This window comes from Hesperophylax consimilis, chromosome 30, assembly GCF_061612785.1.
Source record: "Hesperophylax consimilis isolate HC1 chromosome 30, BYU_Hcon_1.0, whole genome shotgun sequence".
In the NCBI taxonomy this organism is placed as follows: Eukaryota; Metazoa; Arthropoda; class Insecta; order Trichoptera; family Limnephilidae; genus Hesperophylax; species Hesperophylax consimilis.
The window spans coordinates 16,915,585-16,935,516 of NC_142865.1; positions in this window are offsets into that span (position 1 = coordinate 16,915,585).

A 19,932-nucleotide genomic window follows, 5' to 3' on the forward strand; every position below is an offset into this window, starting at 1 on the left:
GATATTAGAATAATTACTCCACATCAACACGTGTAGAAACTGTTGAAATTTAACCCAATAAATACGCAAACAACTGGACCAATCAGTCAGTTGTCCGACGACTTTCGTAAAGTTGTGTTTCATTGCAAATCCTTTCCCAAGGTACCCCCGAGAGAAAACCAGAATTTTACAGTCGATGTCACTGGCGTAGGTGTCCAGTAAAACTATTTTGAATGTAAAAGATTCATTAGTACAAAATATTATGTTTTTTCTATTTTTTGTACTGCTTCGTATGTGAAACTTAAAACTTTGATATCAAAATACCAATGGAAATTGTACCTATTAACTCCCACCTATGTATTTTAAGTTTCTCTCGTCCTACAATGAATTTTGTAACTCATCAGGATTGTTCTAGCCAAAAATAAAAAATATAATAATTGTGGCGAGAGATTAATCTAGATTGTCTTGTAAACAACACGACCTACCTATCTACTTGCTAGTGAACTACCAACACGCGACGTCTAGAGCTACCTACGACAATACGTTGCGAGTTGGTCTGGCACATTACGCCAACTCACTAGAAGGTTCTAGCCTGTTGCCTAGGAACAATAGCAACGCCAACGATAGTTCCAGTAGGACCCAGACTGAGCGAGAGTCTCCGTTTTACCCGTGATCTCGCTTACCTACTAATGCCGTCGGCCGGTTTGTATAAATAGGCCCGACGCAGCGAGTCAGTCAGTCAGTCATCAATCAGCCGTCATTTAACAAGGCACAACGAGTGATAGGACCACATTCCCGGCTCCGCACGGTTCAACCATGGACTCCATCGGGATATCATCATAGCGCCTTGGCTCCGGCCACCGTCCCTGGCCAGTGCTACACCGGATCATAGCGCCCTGGTTCCAGCACGTCTGGCCAGCGCTACATCCGGACCAGCATGCACCTAGACCACGCAGCATCACGGAGAGGGGGTGTGTAGCGAGAGAATAATCCAGATTGTCTCGCTACATAATTATTCGTTAAAAAGAAACTTAAATTTTTTTTTGTGGTTTCATTGGCCTCTATCAAAAGTTTCTACCAAATAAATATACCTCCATTTATTACACAAAAAAGGATAATGGAGGTAACAAACTAAACAGAACGCGACCCAAAACAGCTCAGGGACGGCAAAGAATAAACCCGAAGGGTCGGTACTTTTAAAATCCTTCCCCTAGTCGTCCCTTAAGCTGTGTCTGTAACGTGAAATTTTCCGAGAATTTTACCCTGCATTTCCCCGGGTGTGTAAATTATATTAGAATCTTTTGTTGTGCCAGTGTTTGTGAGAAAAATAGTTTGGGGCGCTTTTCTCCAAACCACATCTCTTTCTTCATAAAGTACAGCCTTTCTTCTCAAATTATAATGTTTAGCGTTATTTTTATAAGCTTGCAAAAGAGCGTTCGTTACTTCCCCATATAACTACCAAATCTTTCTCTATATTAAAGCAAAGCATTCTCTAGATTGTTGTAAATTAACATCATGGATATCTGTTAGAAAGTGTTTATGGAAATCATCATTAATGATTTGTTCCCTTACTTATATCAGGAAAAATGGAGTGTAACCCGGTAGTAAACTCAAAGAAAGTTTGAAAGGGAGATATGTAAATACGAATGTTCGAGGGAGCGCGCGGAGGGAGCTAAAATTGTGAAAATATTAAATACAACACGACTTGTTTTAAATTGAGCAAAAATCTCTAGACAAATGCTTTAGTTGCATTTAAAGATAAACTGTGATTTTTTTCATGCTTATAACATATTAAATAACAGAACAAAACGTGTTTTAATAATTTTCGGAGCTCAATAAACGTTTTGGCCAAATAGTAAAGATTTTATCATAAAAAAAAACATATATTTTTTTGAAACTTAAAAACTTGAGGAGAAAGTTGTAATATATCGGTAGAAAGCTTAAGGCGAAGCACTATTTTGATTAATATTTATAACGAATTGGTGTACATTATGAATACAAAAAAATATGCTTTAGATAAATTGAAGGTTTTCCTATTGCTTCGCATACAAATAAATATATAAATTACTCAATAAAAAATATAAATGCAAACTACTAAAAAAAAATTTTTTTCAGTAGAAATGTATCAACGCGTAAAGGAAACAATTTAAAAAAAAATACAGTATTATAGCTAAGATTATCTGTGACAGTTTCACTTGATTAACTTTTTTGCTTTCTAATAAAATTATTTAGAAAATAAATATAAACCAGTTATTTGCTTGAAATCGAACGTTTCTAGACTCCGTTTGTCAAGCGATTTTAATGCCTATTACATACAATGTAAGGTATATCAAGAATATACACATTTTTGGCTTGTAGCTTCCTCTTAAGGGCTGACTGAAACTGATACCATGTTTGCTGGTCAGCCTCGGCCAAGATGGACAGTGCAGTATAGCATCCCTATATACAACATTATTCTGAGGAGTATATAGTGCATTATAGAAAGGTACATGATAAGTTAGCAACAAATCCCTGAATTCTTTGGCGATGAATTGCTTCCCGTTATCGCAAATTATAGTTTGAGGAACTCTGTGAACTAAACATTTATACTTTTCAATATTAGTAACCAATCCCTTTGCTGTCGCAGTTCTGACAGGAAACAACCAACAGTATTTGGAAAAACCGTCAACTACGGTAAGTATGTAAACATAACCTGCATACGCGGAAAAAGATAATACAAGAATAAGATAAGGATAAGATCAATAAAAATCATTTGCATTGGCCTTTTTACGATTTTAGGATATTTGCAGAAGTGTTTACTTTGTGTGCTTTACAAGTTCTGCAATGGTTGACAATTATTTTACATCTTTATACATTCTGGGCCAGTAATAATGCAGGTGAACTGTCTTATATGTTCTGAACACGCCTGGGTGACAAGATACAGAGAGTACAGGGTTTATTTATTTATTATATTCGTGTTCCTGAGTTAGAATGGCAGTGCGTTGTTCAGAAGGAACTACTAGCTTCCACGCGTTATCAAAGAGAATGCAGGTGAACCTTCTTATGACCATGGGGCTGCGACTGAGGAAAAATCCTTTATGAATCTGCGATAATAGCCACATAATCCAATGAACGATTTCACTTGCATCGAGTTCTTTGGAGTTGAAAACCCCTCCAGCGTCTTAGGGTTATATATGACCGGTCGCCCCTTATAAATGAAATTCTTTTATCTTTCTAATACGTAATTTTCTTGACGTTAGAAAGAGAAATGATAATTATTTCCAGTTTGCCTCAAATATTTATACTGGATGTCATAAAAATAGCCAAATAAATAAATCGGTTCCATGATATTTCATCAAAATTTCAATTTAACACACCTTTAAAAAGTGATATAGAGTCATTAAAAGTGATGAAAAAAAACTAGGTTAAATAGGTTACATTGGTAACTATCTAAGGTAACTTTGTTTCGTCACTTTTCATGACTTTATATCACTTTTTGTAGTTGTGTTGAGCTGTCATTTTGATGAGATACCCGGTCACCGTAAAACACAGCTTGGCGTGAAATTCAAAATATATAAATATTATTTATATTACAGTACACGGCGGGTGGGCCATTCACCTTGTATCAACTAATTTATCCTTCAATAAAAATATTTAGATAAGGAAAACGAAATAAAACGGAGATTATAAATTTCTCGATAAAACTTAATCAAATATTAGTATATCTTAAATTTCGCATGCACTTGATAGCTGATAAATCTCTCTTTCTTAAAAAACGTTACACGTGACGGAAAACGAAGATATGATTGCTAGTGGACAGGCGGCAGCCATTCCCAGGTACCGCAGTGATAAGTGATAAGTTGTAAGTAAATCACTGCCCTCTGAAAAGTTTAAAAATAAGTGCTGTCCACTTGTGCAACTGTAAGTGATTCAGTAAAGACTTATATGTATATATTTGTAGCAAAACTTAATGCGTGACAATAGTCCCCACAACACGATAATTTTCTCAAATTCAAGCTTTATTAAAACACAAGTAACTTTTATTATTTTAATGATAAACTAGCCGACATAGCTCAGTGGTTCAGAGCACCTGACCGGACATCAGAAGGTACTGGTTCAATTCCCGTTGGCGGCATTTTTTTTCACTGATATTTTCAATTTGTATTGATATTTTAGGCGACTAATTATTGCTTATAATTATTTGTTAACCTTTTTTACAAATAACTTTGTTTCCATCACTTTATTATATATAACCTCTACATGTTTCGTGGACGAAGTTCACCTCATACATAGTGTATACTTACTCCTAATGAGGTAAACTACCTTCACGAATATAATAAAGTGATGTAAACAAAGTTATTTGTGTTTTAATAAAATAAATAATGCCATCACAAAGTGATAAGCTTTCAGAAGAAATTTTCTTCGGAAAATTACTTTTAGTTCTTACGATGTTGTGTCGTGCCCCTATTTTTAATGAAATATAAGAATGATGATTTAAATTTCTGCAAAATTATATATTTTGTCATTATTTACGTGAGTTGTTTGTTTATGCCTATCACCCATAAGGATACAATTACAGGCGCTACTGCATGCTACACGATAAACTGTGCACGTAGACAGGAATCAGTAGTTTTAGTTGAGCATTGGGAGAGTTCGAGGTCAAAAAGCGGAACCTATTTTTTCGCTTCATATCTCATCTAAATATTATACATCAATGCCCCCACCTGACTGCAACTGAGGCTAGGCCCTTCGTGCATGGAGATACTTACAAGCTACGCGACTGTGACGCAACCAAAGTAGCCTACCGATATGCTACTCATAAGAGGAAGCTACAAGCCAAAAATGTGTATATTCTTGGTATACCTTATATTGTAGGTAATAGGCATTCAAATCGCTTGACAAACAGAGTCTAGAATCGTTCGATTTCAAGCACAAAACTGTTTTTTTTATTTATTTTGTAAATAACTTTATAAGAAAGCAAAAAAGTTAGTCAAGTGAAACTGTCACAGATAATCTTAGCTATAATACTGTATATTTTTTTTACGTGTTTCCTTTACGCGTTCATACATTTCTATTGAAAATATATATTTATTAGTGGTTTACATTTATATTTTTTATTGAGTATTTTATTATTTTATTTGTATTCTGCTCAAACGAAGCGATAGTATAATCCTCAATTTATCTAAAGCATATTTTTTGGTATTCATAATGTACACCAATCCGTTATAAAGATTAATCAAAATAGTGATTTAGATAAAAGATAAAGATAACCAGCAACGCTGGGTACCTACACATCAGTTTGTATTTTAATATTTTATCTATACAACAAAAACAGACCATTTATAATTTTACAATACCGGTGTTGAGAATTGTTTAAAAAAAGTGGTGTTTCTCAAAGTGTTTTGGAAATAAGGTTTAAAAAATATTTTTGAAATTTCCATATTGTAGATTTTTTTTCCTGTTTATACGAACCCTAATATGTCATCATGTAGGTATTCGACATTACAATGTTTTCGTAGTTGTTATTCTACCCCCTGTATTTTCTGTTGATTTATTTAATGGATATAACTTACTGTAAATAAATTAAAATACAAAAAAAATTATATCGCGTTAAGTAAATACCAATGTTAGAGGGAGCGCGCTAATATTAAAAAAAGGATAACAATCAAGCAAAAATGGTGAAATTATTTACTAAAACGCTTTAAATCAAAATGCTTTTGTTGCATTCAAAGATACACTGTGAATTTTTTTTCATGCTTTTAACATATTAAATTACAAAACAGAACATGTTTTTAATATATTTTGGGAGCTTATTTTGCGATTTTTTCTATTGTGAGAATTTCATATAATTAATGTTTCTGCATAAAAAATGTAGGTATAGATATTATCTTCAATAATATATTTTTTATTCTTTGGAACTTAAAAAATTCTATATATATACATATATAAACCTTCCGGAAGAAATTCTCTAAATGTTATTGAAACCCCTATCAAACTCCGTTGCATAGTTTTGAAGAACTAAGCGCACAAACAGACAGACGCGGATAATGACTTTGTTTTATGCAATTAAGAAATACTAATGTATTGTCACGATTACGAATTTACTAAAAGTTTATCAGGAAACGGCCTGTAATCCCGTTTTTAGTTAAAAATTATCTGGGATATTCCGGGATTTTCCTGAACCTTCCAGACTATTCTCAAACATTCCACAACATTCCCGAATGTTCTGGGATGTTGTGGAATGCTTTCGAATGTTCTGGATTTTTCTAGAAATTTCTAGAGCACCAAACTTCCAGCCTATATATCTTCAAAAGCACGCCCTTCATGTTAAAACGGGAACCTTCTTCGTGGATGTGGGATAGAGTACTACCACACCCTATAACTCCCTTGATTGTAGTTTTAGCGCACATTCATTAGAATACGTTGGTGAAGTATCCATCTTATTTTGGGTATTCATTTTAATTTATTTAAATTATGATTAAAAAGTAAATTGCAGGTTAATAATATTCAATAAGATTCGATTTCAGCTTCAAGCTCAAAGCAAACTGTCAAAGCAGCGCGCGCATACAATCCAATAGATTAGTAATACAGTATACGATTATGTGCATTGTGCATATTTATTTATTTATTTATTTCACGCCTATTAAGGCTTTTACATACATGTATATAAAAAATATTTACGAAATTATACATGAAAATAGTGCAGGCGACTATTTAAAACAATTGCAGAAAAATAACTATAAAGTCAAAATATCACTGAACTTGATCTACACAGCATGCAGGCACAAAACATAAAAAATCCAACATATTTTCTTCTGTTTCAGTTGACAAAATTATTATGTGTTAGTCAAATCAAATTAAATACCTTTATTAAAACATTCCACTACTTGATGAAAAAAACTTCAATAGGGAATGCTTATATATTGAAATTGATGTACTAAATATATCAACAACATCGTAGTATTTGTTTCCTAGCTGTTGAATCCGTCGCATAGGACTGTGATATTGGGACGTTGAAATAGAATTGCTACAACAATATGGTAGGTACTGTCTTGTAACCGACCTGCTTGGAGTATGAAAAGAGATTACATATAATAAATCAGGGGTATCAAACATTGAATTAATAATTTTATGCAAACAGGTTTAATCGGAAATAATTCTGCGATCAGATAATTTTATTAAATTTAATGAACAAAGTACGTTATCGTAATTTAGGTTTTCTCTAGGAATGCCCATTTTAAAATTTACATATCTTAAAAATTTATTTTGGATTCTTTCAATCGCATGTGAATGAACCTCATAATTTGGGGACCAAACCGTGGAATTATATTCTACATGACTCCTTACTAGTGACATATATAATGTTTTAACAGTATTTAGATTATTGAAATCACTAGATACCCTTAAATAAATCCCAACATTTTCAAAGCTTTATTGGTTATTATTTCAATATGCTTGATAAAGTTAAGTTTCGTGTCAAACCAAATGCATTAACTACGGATTTTGTACGTTGGATGCTGTTATTAATATCGTATAAAGTTGACAAAGAGGCTTGAGGGTCTCAGTGCGCATGGGCGGAAAGAACGTACCATGAACGTACGTTCTAGCATTCTTGGATACGGTTTACAGATTGCTTCCACACCACACTATTATTGGTTGTATACGTGTGTTTTACGCATTTCACAGTATTTGAAAATGTATGTGTAGTATTTAGACTTGCCCGCGCTGTTTGTATCGTGTCGTTCGTTGTGCGTACACAAAAAATGGACGATAATAAGCACGATGTCTTATAATAATAATATTTGTATGAATTTTTACAGCACCGTATTTGTAAAAAAAAATCGCATTAAGGTCGCTGTAGAAATAGTAAAATATTTAAATTGCAGTATTGCTGTTAACGGCTAGAAGTCCAAATCTTTTTGTGTATCTATACGTTGCGTAATACGTACATGCCACGCCTAATTTAAACGCATATAATGTAGCGTAATGTTTCTAAAGCTTTACACGTTAGGTTATCTATACAGAGTGTATCGGCACGTACCCGACAAACTTTAACAAGCTATTCCTTAGCATATTTGGAGTAAAAAATCTTATGTGCACTTTGCTGTCCGGTAAAGTTTTTTTTTAATAAAAAAATTATTATTCATATTTTCACCACATGTCACCACTGTTTTATCCTTTGTCAAAGTTTGAATACCCATCTGGCAATATTTTATTCGAATTCCGTTGAATAATGTACATGTGTACCTATATTGGCGCGCTTTTACAATCACAACGAAATGGCACGGCACCATTCGTCTCATTTTTAACTATTATTATTTAGTGTGTACGATAGAGCGAGGACACTTTTTGACACACTTGCTAATAACAGCTGTTGAACACGAGAAACCATGCAAATGACAGTGACGGAGTGTGGATTTTTTTTATTTATTTTTGTTATTAATGGAAAAAAATGTTACCGGACAGCAAAGCGCCCAAAACATTTTTTACTCCAAATGTGCTGAGGAATAGCTGGTTAAAGTTTGTCGGGTACTTGCCGATACACCCTGTATAGTTAGATAACAGTGAATTTTCGGGCCCGATTAGCCGATTGTTATCTATAAGATATACTCCCTACCTACTCCCCGTACCTGTCCTATCACCTTTGTCACCACGAGACGGGAAATACCCAGACAGTACCTTTTCTGCCACGCCACCGGTTACTACTAGTTCCATACAAGTTTGATTCCGGGTTACGTGCAATTTGCTGTGGAGTTTTTGTGCTGGCAGAGAGAGGGAATACTGAGAACACCAAATACAAGGTAGGGTTTTCAATATTCTGGTGGCATCCAAGAAATATACCAAGAGCTTTCGAAACAGTGAATCATTTACATTTCACAAAATTTACAATTAATAACATACATACTTACATTACTGAATTAACCATTTTTAAATGACTTTTGAATTGCGGAAACACAGCATTATCGAAATAACGCCAATTGGAATTTTAACTGTGCATTTGGAACACAAAATTGGTTTTAACTTTGGTGAATCATTAATTGTAAATGTACCCAGAACACGAACATGGTTTACTCCGATTTTTGCAGCACACAGTCTGCAACTAAAAAATTGATATGTTGTAATTCAGCACATGAACCCACAACTGGAATTTTTTCGTTACATTCTGAACTCAAAACTGGTTTTAACTTAAGTATATTACATCCGTGCCAGTGCCATTTTGATGATTCAAATTTGACAGCCTTTGGTCAGTCGTCAAGCAAAACAACATGACCGTATTTGAGATACCGCAAGCTTAATTCATTAAATTTTAATTTAGGAGGCGGGTTTGGGCACGGCCAGGAACCATTTATTGGATAACCAACACCTTTACCATAGGTCACCCCAAGTGGTACGCTACGTTTGGTGATTCAGCAGGGGTGCCCTGGTTTATCGGATGCGTTGTGTTCAGGATGCGCAGGCACACCAGCTGTGTAGCGTGTCGGATCTGGAGAGGCTGGTTTGTGGAGATCCTTTCACCTCTCGCCTACCCAGCGCCTTGCGTCACAGCGGGAAGGATAGATCATTTGTTTGTCTGATCACTAGATTCCATTGATATACCTTTCTCGTACCCAGAACTTCCTAACTTAATTTCCATAAAAAGACCCTCCACACAGCATCCCAACGATGAGGCGCTAAGGGAAATTATTTTCCTCAGGACCTCCTGTGTGGGTTGATGTAAAAAAAATTAAATGCCACCAAATAACCGTTGTATCATATTCTTTCAGATTGAGAGCAATAATTCCAGCTATTGTATATAACATAAAACAAACATAAACGTAAAACTCGTCTGCATAGAAACGGGGGATCCGTTTGATAGGTCCCCCTATCTTAACAAACGGATTGCTATCTTTACAGCACAGGTATCAGGATAGAATGCTGGCCTTGTTCCACCGGTATTTCAATGGAAGATTCTCTGAGGAACTACTAATTGATCCCTTCGGCACCGGTGCAGTCGGGAAACACGCCAAACGCAACACAAGTAGACATTTGTCACTTGTGCACACAAGTCGCTTCTACAACATGTTTGCTCGGCTGTGAAACGATTTTCCAACCTCTGTAATTCCTTCCTCCTACAATATGGGTCTCCTAACTCACTCATGTTCCCTCCTTACATTCCTCAAAACATCCTCAAAGATGATATATGTGTGGAGTCAGTGTAAAAAAAATCCTCTTCCCAATCGCTCCAGAAATATTTCAATCTCACTCCTTCTTCTTCTGGTGCCCTCTCCTATCTGAGGTTGGCTATCATCGGGGCCGTCTACCCCCTGCAAGCTGTAGAACTGCACTCTTACAGTCACGTAGATTACTAAGCCATGAAGTTTAGCATCTTTTCTGATTCGTATTCCATCAATCAATTCCTCTCTCACTCTAAAATTTTGACTACACAAAATCTCCTCACTTGTCCCCAATGACGAACATAAAATGGTTTTCTCTGTTACGGTTTACATACTTTCATCTCAACACAACAAAACAAACATAATAATGTACTAAAAATAAAATATAACTCGTCACAATAGTGTAGTACATACATAGCATGTTCTGTAAATACAGTGTAAACTAGAGGTTCCCAAGCTTTTTTGCCCCGTAGACCACTTACCAAAAAAATTTTTTTTTCGTAGCCTGCCAAATATTGCATTTTTCTAAAACTGTTAACGTCCCATGTGATAATCATTTATTTTCTTCGTAAAAACATTCCCTACCCTTGCCTGCCCAACAACGGGGTGGCGGTATAGTTGCTCTGTCTTTACATTGTGCAGACAGGGGTGCCCTTGTGAGGTATTACACCAAATGAAAATGAAGCAGGATAAGCAACGGAAATTTGGCCCTACAGAACTACCCCTTAAGTTCTTTGTCAGTGCTTATTCCGGTCAGTTCTTCTTGTCACGTGATATCCGATTCGTCAACGTTCCATTTCCATAGTCAAAATGTCCTCATACAAGGACGGGTTGTTTCGGAGAATTTTAACAATTCTTCAAATTTCAACGTTAATTTGCGAGTTCTGTGAAAGATATTTTCTAGTTCTGTTATTATTTCAGTTGTGTCAAGCAACTATCCTATAATGATATAATATCAGAACTTGAATAGGACTTTCACAGAACTCGCAAATTAACGTTGAAATTTGATGAATTGTTTAAATTATCCGAAACAACCGGTTTTGAAGCCTGTGTGAAGTGCATTTAAATGTTAAACGTCATTATTACCCTGGACGTTTATCAAAAACAAGTTGGGGAACTAGGAAAATTCGCGGCTTGAAATGTGCAATATTTTGACGAGAAAAGGAACTAAGAATACGAAATATAAAAATACAAATATCAAATAAGTAATTTCTTAGTCTATTATATTTGTGTTAGGTCTATTGTGTCTGTGTCATTTACGGAACTCCTAAATGTTGACTTGAGGTAAATGGGGGTCCGCTCGTATGTACATTTGATTCTCGTGTACCCCAAATATTTTTCTCGCTGACATAGACCCCCAGCAAGCCGATATCGACCCCTGGGGGTCGATATAGACCACTTTGGAGACCTCTGGTGTAAACCAATGAAATTAATTATTGCACTGCACATAGGTAATAAATTTCTTGAAACTTTACTACCTAAATATAAATTTAAAAAGTATGAAACAAGGAAAAAATAATCAACTACTTACCAATTTATTTTTCAGCTCGTAAACAGTTATAACAGATAAACAGTTTGAAAGTATTTATTTTTATTTTTTAATGTTTACTTATTTTCACAAAGTAATTTTTCGGGCATTCGATAAAATTTTGGATTCTATTGCGATGCGACAGAAAATGTGGAATGGAGCTCGCTTATAAATGGTGCCATGCAATAATGTTTGATTATTTTTATAAGATACTAAAATTACCGCTAATGTGAAATGTATTAGAAGGTTAATAGTTTTACCGGCTCCATAAAGTAACTATTAATTACTAGCTGTACCCCGCCACGCTTTGCTGTGGCTCAGTTTGTCTGTGTAGATAGAGAAACAATAGCTCATATTGCTTTTACGTCCAACAAATGGGTTTGTTTTTAAAAAAAGGATAATTGTTCATCAAATAGCGTGGTTTTTAAAAAAACATGTGTTTTTACCTGTCACAGGTGATATCTATATAAAAACAAACGCGTATTTGAATGAAACGTTTTGTCAAAATTTCAAAGCAATTGGTGAAGAAATTTCGGAGATTTAAGATTTTGTACAAACGAACATTTACATTTTTATCGAAGAAAGCAAACACTTTGTGGCTTGACATTATACAAAATGAAAAACTTTTTTGTTTTAAACCACTTTATTTTATTTTAAAACTTTTTCATTTTGCATTTACATTTTTATTTATAAAGATAGATAAAGTAACAATTATTTGGCTCTTTTGGGGTACGGACAGTCTTTTTCCATTAAAACTGTGGTTTTTTCTAATTCCGATAGCTTTCTCTCATTCCACCCAATGTTTTAACAAAGGGTTTGACCCGCTTATCTCTGGCCTATTCCTTACAGCCGGCTTATACTATAACTAACAGATGAACGTTATTTCAGATGGCGATGACTTCAAACGGCGAATTGGACCTTAAACTCCTTTCTCCAGAAAATCAGGAGAATTTGGCAAACATGAGTGAAGCATCAAGAATAAATAAGCTAATAGAACTTCCTTGCATTGAAAAAGAACAAGAAAGTCGATTGAAAGTCACGAATTGTATCCTCGAACATAATCTCCGTTTTTGCCTTGACAACAATCAACCCATCGACCAAATCATCGACAAGTTAATGAAGTGCGATATTGGCAATATCAACTATTTGGTCGGAGTTCCCAAGCACGAGTTTGTAGTACTCGAAGCGTTTTTTGAAAAGTATAGAGCTCTCATTGAAGTAAATATTTCTGATTTAAAGGCAATCATCGACAAGATAAACGTACTGATAGTTTCATACAAGAAAAGAAGTGACAGTGCAAAACGTTCAGTGACAGAATGTACGTGGTTAATGGACGTCTTGAATCAACTTCTAAAGCAAAACAACTTAAACGATCTGAAACCCATTTTGACCCTTCTGAGAGATGACGCGAAAGCCAGTATTATGTTCGCAGATAGCATTTTCCAACTCGACTCTTCAGAAAAGAACGGTCTTTACTATCTAAAAGACGATGATGAGGTCATAAAACCAAATCCTTCCCATTTGAGTACAACATCTACAAGCTCTAGGAAATATGTTCCGAGAGAGGAACAATGTACGCAAAAGAATGTAGAGCTAAAAGAAGTAATGTTTTTAAAAGAGGAGGAAGAAAACAAAAGAAAATGGCGCATCGGTCCAAGTAACGGGTTGTCGCAAACAACGGAGAAGTATGTTAATATCAACCCTAATATCAATTTAAACATAAACATGGATTATGTTAATGTTAGAAATAATGTCAAGCCTATATTAGATGATGAAGCAAAAGATGGAGAAAAAACGGGAGCAAAGGGCGAAAAAAATGAGGCAAAGGAGGGAGCGAAAGAGGGAGCAAAAGACGAAAAAAATGAGGCAAAGGGGGGAGCAAAAGAGGGAGCAAAAGGCGAAAAAAATGAGGCAAAGGAGGGAGCGAAAGAGGAAGCGAAAGAGGGAGCGAAAGAGGGAGCAAAAGATGATGAAAAAACTCGAGCAAAAGACGATGCAAAAGATGGAACAAAAGAGGGAGCAAAAGATGATGGAAAAAATGGAGCAAAGGGTGGTCTTTCTGGAGGAAAAGGTAGCGAACTTAATTCTTCTGGAAGAACTCTTTTGGATGAAGATGGTGAAGGAGAGGGGGGTGTGGAAGATGAAAGTCCCCTGCAAGATGAAGGAAAACTCAACGGAGATGTTGAAGATCTAAGAGGACCTAAAGAAGATGTTGGAAATACAGAAAAACCTACAAGGGATTACGTAGATGGAAGGCCCAAACTAGATGATGCTGTAAAGAATAGTAAAGAAGATAGTCCAGAAAAATCAAAGGGAAAAGGAAATGATGCCGCTAAGCAAGCCATTTTAATAGATGAAGATGAAGAAGGAGAAGGAGGAGAAGAAGAAGAAGAAGTAGATGACAGGAAAAAAAAGGAAGATGGAAAAATTACCTTTGTCAATTATGGAAAAAGCACAAAACTGAATAGTTCTGTAACAGAACCTAGCACCAGCAAACAAGATAAAATGGTAGAAGACAACGGAAATAATGGACAAGAAAGTCAATGGGTTGATTGTGGTAGCAGTGAGGAAGAGGAAGAAGAAGTAGATTACAGGAAAAAAACGGAAGATAGAAAAATTACCTCTGTCAATTATGGAAAAAGCTCAAAACTGAATAGTTCTATAACAGAACCTGGCACCAGTAAACAAGTTGAAATGGTAGAAGACAACGGAAATAATGGACAAGAAAGTGATTGGCTTGATTGTGGTAGCAGTGAGGAAGAGGAAGAAATTGAAAAAAAGGAAGTAGTAGAAGAAAAGAATTGTGAGGAAGAAAAAGAAGAAGAAAGAGGAGGAAGAGAAGGAGAAGAAGGAGGAGAAGGAGAAGAAGAATATAGTGAAGAAGATGGAGAAGAATAGGGAGAATCATATTGTAAAGAATAATGTGAATATTGTAAAGGATAGTGAAAGGATACTATGAAAGAGACGGAGAAGAATATTGTAAAGAATAGTGAAAGGATATTGTTTATTTATTCATTCAAACGCCATAAAATGGCTTTTACAATACAGTGATAATCGAATTAAAAGCGTACAGTGGTACACAGGATAATAATAGAAATAAATTACAGAACAATTAATGTGTAGACAGTGATACAGTTATATAAGTAAGTGAAGTAAGATAATGCATAATTCAAAAGAAATATATACCAGTGTAACAATAGTTGAACTAATTCTAGGCTTGTATAAGACCTGTCACAATTCGAAGTATGAGGTGTCTATGATAATAGTTAGTAGTTAATAAAAAATAAATTCCATTAAGGTATAGAACGCTATAGTTAACAGAGAATATTCTGTTTGAATAGAGGATTAATGTTTAGAAAAAATAGTGACTTGTTAACGTGTATATATGTATAGTCTAGCAACATATTAAAATAGAGAATTGCAGTGAGTTTATGACTACCCACAAAATTAAATGTACTTGGTATTAAATCATTGGTCCTCGTACATTTAACCTTCTACCACTACAAACTCAAATGATAAATAAAACAATAAAATATGTTAAGGAGGTAAAATTATGGCTGAATGACGCAGATATTGAAACGCTTTTTATATAAATTTATTGATCCTTTCTACAACTCACTTGCTGAAACTTTATAAACTATTGTACATAATGTTTTCTCTTTACTTTTATAATAACTATAAACAAAAAAAAAACTTTTTCTACTTATATATATATTATAATTACTGTGTATACAATTTTGGTAATATATATTATGTTATTATTTACTGTCTATTATTATGTAAAATATATGTAAAGAAATGAAAATAAATAAAGTAAAAAAAAAAAAAAAAAAAATAGCTGGACAGGCATCGCAACTAGGCATTAACAATTCAGGGCTGTCAGCGATTCAATGATACTTATGGATAAGAAATAATATTTTTTATTAACACTATAAGATATTTTTAGTAAATAGTTTAGATATAGTAAAATATGATATAAGAGCCATGAAGAAGAATTGATTATTGTGATTGAGATATGTTATTATAGCCTTCTTATAACTATATTCCGTGCAGTTGAACACATCTACTACTTTTGAGAAATCATTTCCAACTGAATGCAATCTAGGTATAAGCGAGTATCTAAAAGACTCAGTCCTGATATTTTTGTTGCAATTAAAAAGAATTTTTGATCGACGAGTTCGTATAGGTATATGGAAGGTAATTAGACTTAATAAATCAGGGCTCTCTATAATACCATTAACAATTTTATAAATTAAAATCAGGTCGGAAACAAGTCTTCTATCTGAGAGTTTTAATAAGTTTAGTTCTTTCATCAAGTGATTGTAGTTTATTGTTTCAATTGGTAGACCGACTTTATAGAGAATCTTAGGAATTTATGCTGAATTTTTTCAATGGAGTTAGAGTGGATTGTGAAGTGAGGGTACCAGACAAAAGAATTATATTCGACTTGACTACGAACTAAAGAAGAATATAAGATTTTTAATTTTGAAATATTATATATATTATAGTCTCTGCCATTTCGAAGAATGAAACCACGCATTTTTAATCCTTTGTTGGTAACTGAATTTATGTGTGAAAGGAATTTAAAATTTGAATCGAAAATCATGCCAAGATTATCGATTTCACTAACAGAGTTGAGGGGAACATTATTGATTTTATATAGGTAGTTAAAAGGTTGAGTTATTCTGAAAAATCTTATTATGTGGCATTTATTAATGTTAAGATAAAGTTGTGAAAGAGAAGGAGAAGAATATTTTAAAGAATGGTGAGAAGAATATTATAAAGAATAGTGAAAGGATTTTGTGAAAGAGACGGAGAAGAATATTGTAAAGAATAATGCGAAAAATATTGCAAGGAATAGTAAAAGGATACTGTGAAAGAGACAGAGAAGAATATTGTAAGGAATAGTGAAAGGATATTGTGAAAGAGACGGAGAAGAATAGTGAACGATACTGCGAAAGAGACGGGGAAGAATATTGTAAAGAATAGTGAAAGGATACTGCGAAAGAGACGGAGAAGAATATTGTAAAGAATAGTGTAGTTATGTGTCGTGCCTGACGAATTACTCAGATTTATAATTTGTGATAAATCAGACACGTAGGTAGTTTTACGTTCTTTAATTCTATACGGAGTATAATGTAAGGTTGTTCTTCCGAATCTGAGACAAGAGAGAGACAATGGACAACTTACGTACTATTTATACTCCCAGTCATCTGCCTATTTCATATTCGCAAACATACAATCACCACATTCCTCCACACTTACACCAACTGACAGTAACACAACATGATTATCTTATTACTAATTATAATACACTTTTTTAATTACATTCATAAATGTTTCATTATTTACAATTCCCTAATCCTGTTGTTTTGCGAGTTGCCTGCCGCTTGTTTGATTCATCTCTGTGGTCTCGACGTCGATGCTACTGGTTTCCCGAAACTAGAAGGTAAGAGAGAGTCACCCATTAGTCTGTCATTTGGCACAAAGCTGGAGATATCGTAATCATTATACGATAGTCTCCTCGTCTGACGCGATAGAATTATTAGGGTTCAATTCCCATGATACACACAGTTTTGACAACTGATAAAAAAGCCTTTTCCAATACATCAGTTTTCCATTCATGTTAACTTCCGTTAAATAAAGTTTTTTCCCTATAGTTTATGTACTTTCCCTGGTATAACCCACTTATCACTGTTTTGGTTTCTAAAATCTCTAACCATTACTTTTTGATTAATCGAAAACCCTTTGGATTCCTTATAAAATATTCCTTTTATAATAATATTTCTGATGTTCCTGACTTTACGGTTGTACGGGAGGTGCATAGACCAGGGAGGATGCTGCGTGGTCTAGGTGCGCAGATGTTGCGCTGGAACCAGGGCACTGTGATCCGGTGTAGCGCTGGCCAGGGACGGTGGCCGGGGCCAATGCGCTATGATGATATCCCGATGGAGTCGATGGTCGAATCCGTGCGGAGCCGGGAATGTCGTCCTAACGCGCGGGTAAGAGGAGCGTGGGTGATCACTCGTTGAGCCTTGTTAAATAACGGCTGATTGATGACTGACTGACTGCTCGCTGCGTCGGGCCCATTTATACGGAACGACCGACGGCATCAGTAGGTAGGCGAGATCGCAGGTAAAACGGTGACTCTCGCTCAGTCTGGGTCCTACTGGAACTTTCGTTGGCACTGCTATTACGCATATGCGATAGGCTAGAACTTTCTAGTGAGTTCACGTAATGTGCTAGACCAACTTGCAACGTATTGTCGTGGGTAGCTCTAGACGTCGCAAGTAGGTAGTTCACTTGCAAGTAGATAGGTAGGTCGTGTTGTTTACAATTGTCAAGACAATCTAGATTAATCTCTAATCGCCACACATTTTTAATTAAGTTTCTTTATTAATTCTATTTTCCTTATCTCTCCCCCCTCTCGGTACAAAAGTTAGACCTTAATTTTCTACCTAACTGCTAGTTCTAAATTCGTTGTACAGTGTGGTGCATTCCTGTAATCTATTAGAAAACTTTCTAATCTCTTATCATAACCTAACTGAAATTTATTTCTTACCATTATTTTCTTCAAAAAATTGTAACAAGTATAAACTGCATTTTCAGCCCACTCGATTGAGAATTATTAACAGGCGTAGTTAAATGTTTGATGCTATTCATCTCACAAAACTGTTTGAAGTTCACCGACATGAAGGCTGCTCCATTATCTAACACTGTGGTCTGTGCACTCCCGAAATAACTGAATAATCTCTTTAAGAGGAAGCTACAAGCCAAAAATGTGTATATTTTTGGTATACTTTTTATTGTATGTAATGGGCATTCAAATCGCTTGACAAACGGAGTCAAGAAACGTTAAATTTCAAGCACAAAACTGGTATTTATTTATTTTGTAAATAATAAGAAAGCAAAAAAGTTAATCAAATGAAACTGTCAGAGATAATCTTAGCTATAATACTGTATTTTTTAAAAGTTGTTTCCTTTATGCATTCATACATTTCTATTGAAAAAAAAAATAGTTTGCATTTATATTTTTTATTGAGTTATTTATTTTTGATTTGTATTCTAAGCAAGCAAAACGATAGGAAAACCTTCAATTAATCTAAAGCATACTTTTTGGTATTCATAATGTACACCAATTCCTTATAGATGAAATTATTCAAAATAGTGATTTAGCTTTAAGCTTCGCTTTAAGATTTTAATAGTATTATTTGAGTTAGGTGAATTTACTTCCACGCAATCTAACCATTTTGATGTTGAATCTATAATCACTAAAAAATACTTATTTGCAATAGGCCTCACTTAGTCAATATGTACCTACTCCAAATTTCTTCAGTTATAGGCCATGGAGTCAATTCACTCTTAGGTTGTGATGGTTGAATCTCCGAAACAATTTTCGCATCCTCTCGCTAAAAGTTCAATTTTACCATCTGTACCGGGCCACCAAAAATAGCCCCTAGCTAACACTTTCATCATTGCTATACAAATGTGAGATCTATGCAACAAGTTTAAAAATATGTTTTCTCAATCTTTACCTTACTGTGCTAAAAAAATCCACGCGTTCCGGTGCTGTGTAGTCAATACACATCTCAAAATAAGCGATTTAATATGAATATTCATAGCTTATCGCTTATGTTTATTATATTTTATTTCAAAAGTGATAATAATTGTAATTTAATTGCTGAAAACATGAAAAAACCATCGGCAGATGCTACAAAAACGTGCGAGGGGTCCACATCTAACGACGACGGTCCGCTTCCGACCATAAATCAACTTTCTATAATAATAATATCTTTATTTAGGAAAGTTTACACATTACAACTATACATACATATTATGGTGTACATTGATTTGTAACTTTTATATTTAAGGTTATTAAATTAACAAAAATGAATAACTATTAATACAATCTTAATATTGTGAAGGTAAATAGAAAATAAAAGTACAGTTGTGGTTTCTCAAATACCGCCTCACTAGGCTAGCCTGTGTTGAGGCAGAATTTTTCGTGTTAGTTCCTAATACCATTGAACATACCTATACTTGTATTAAGAAGTATTCGCTCAATAATGTGGTGGTAATGTGGTGACTTCAATAACTGCGAATTTGGGTGAATGCACCGGTAAAGGCCCTATTCTTATTTTGAATCCAAATTTTTACATTATCTTTAAATTTTTTTTGTGAATCACATTGTTTTATGTTGTCTGGAAGAATGTTGTAGAGTCTTGTCTCAAAGTATTTAAAGTTTCGTTGACCAAACGTAGTATGTTTTATCGGAATTTGTAGTAAGATTTT